This window comes from Poecilia reticulata, linkage group LG9 (genome assembly GCF_000633615.1).
Source record: "Poecilia reticulata strain Guanapo linkage group LG9, Guppy_female_1.0+MT, whole genome shotgun sequence".
In the NCBI taxonomy this organism is placed as follows: Eukaryota; Metazoa; Chordata; class Actinopteri; order Cyprinodontiformes; family Poeciliidae; genus Poecilia; species Poecilia reticulata.
The window spans coordinates 1445900-1446670 of record NC_024339.1 but is presented as its reverse complement, the minus strand read 5'-3'; positions in this window follow the sequence as shown (position 1 = coordinate 1446670).

Genomic DNA, 771 nt, shown 5'->3' with positions numbered 1-771 from the left:
AAAATCATTCATAACCAAAAACAGCTGGGGATTAAATTGTATAATTAATATAAACAGTTCAAATTATTATGAAGTGTCACTTGCATGTAAATTATTGCAGCAGTCCGTATGACCGGTCGACATGTCCATAAAGTAATTGATGGACCCTGAGCAGCRTTTCCTTTCAAACTGACTCTACCCAGATATAATCCACTGSCTGCTGGATTTATTGCCCAGTTATGACAGAAGGATGAAGCTGAGCTGTGTGAGCTATTGGGTACCAAGAAAACAATCAGTGTTTTAATCTCACCTGTGGGGGCAGGAACAGGAAAACACACACTACTCTAAACCTGCTGGGTTTTTATATGAAAAAATAAACCACTGTAAAGAACAAAAAACATAATTTAACTCAAATCCTTAATAAGTTTAATAAAATCTGGAATCTAAAAATTGTGGAGGGCACTTCACTTCTCATMTAGAATATTTTAAAATACATTTCATATTTCAGTGATTCTTGAGAATAGGGACAAAACAGGTCCTATGGATRAAGCACAACATTTGAATAAAATATAGACAAAATATAATTTTTCAAATATCTGACTAAACTAACCTGGGCCATGTGAGCACAACAATGTATATTTTCCTGATGTTTTCTGAATATTTTTTATTTTAAACATTGTAGTCGGTGGATGATGCCTGTAAAATCCCTTGTCCAGGATCAGAACTCAATATATTATAGTAGTTTAAAATAATTAAAGAAATACTAAAATTATATATTATGATAATTAAGTA